General features: G+C 41.1%; 1 non-coding gene across 1 annotated transcript; it reads left to right on the top strand.

The window, feature by feature from the left end:
- Positions 1 to 227: 227 nt before the first annotated feature.
- LOC130959710 (small nucleolar RNA R71) lies at positions 228 to 335 on the top strand. The gene has a single exon (XR_009078778.1). It is a non-coding gene; the product is annotated as a small nucleolar RNA R71 (small nucleolar RNA).
- Positions 336 to 988: the final 653 nt, after the last annotated feature.

The following is a 988-nucleotide window of genomic DNA, read 5'->3' on the forward strand; positions in this document are numbered from 1 at the left end:
TTCAGAGTATCAATCTCAAGAACTCCTTTCTTCTGATTTGTCCCATTGTTCACAGGATTCCTTTCAGAAGTGTACATGAATTGGTTATTTGCAACCATTTCAATTAGTTCTTGAGCTTCTGTAGGCGTCTTCTTCAGATGAAGAGATCCTCCAGCAGAGCTATCCAAAGACATCTTGGACAGTTCAGACAAACCATCATAGAAAATACCTATGATGCTCCATTCAGAAAGCATGTCAGAAGGACATTTTCTGATCAATTGTTTGTATCTTTCCCAAGCTTCATAGAGGGATTCACCTTCCTTCTGTCTGAAGGTTTGGACTTCCACTCTAAGCTTACTCAATTTTTGTGGTGGAAAGAACTTTGCCAAGAAGACATTGACTAGCTTTTCCCAAGAGTTTAGGCTATCTTTAGGTTGTGAGTCCAACCATATCCTAGCTCTGTCTCTTACAGCAAAAGGGAATAGCATAAGTCTATAGACCTCAGGGTCAACCCCATTAGTCTTGACAGTGTCACAGATTTGCAAGAATTCAGCTAAAAACTGATGAGGATCTTCCAGTGGAAGTCCATAGAACTTGCAATTCTGTTGCATTAGAGAAACTAATTGAGGCTTAAGCTCAAAGTTGTTTGCTCCAATGGCAGGGATAGAGATGCTTCTCCCATAGAAGTCGGGAGTAGGTGCAGTAAAGTCACCCAGCACCTTCCTTGCATTGTTGGTATTGTTGTTGTTTTCGGCCGCCATGGGTTCTTCTTCTTTGAATATTTCTGTTAGGTCCTCTACAGAGAGTTGTGCCTTAGCTTCTCTTAGCTTTCGCTTCAAGGTCCTTTCAGGTTCAGGGTCAGCCTCAACAAGAATGCTTTTGTCTTTGCTCCTGCTCATATGAAAGAGAAGAGAACAAGAAAATATGGAATCCTCTATGTCACAGTATAGAGATTCCTTGAGGTGTCAGAGGAAAAGAAAAATAGAAGGAAGAGGTAGAAGAATTCGAA

The sequence above is a fragment of the Arachis stenosperma genome, chromosome 10 (assembly GCF_014773155.1).
Source record: "Arachis stenosperma cultivar V10309 chromosome 10, arast.V10309.gnm1.PFL2, whole genome shotgun sequence".
Lineage (NCBI taxonomy): Eukaryota > Viridiplantae > Streptophyta > Magnoliopsida > Fabales > Fabaceae > Arachis > Arachis stenosperma.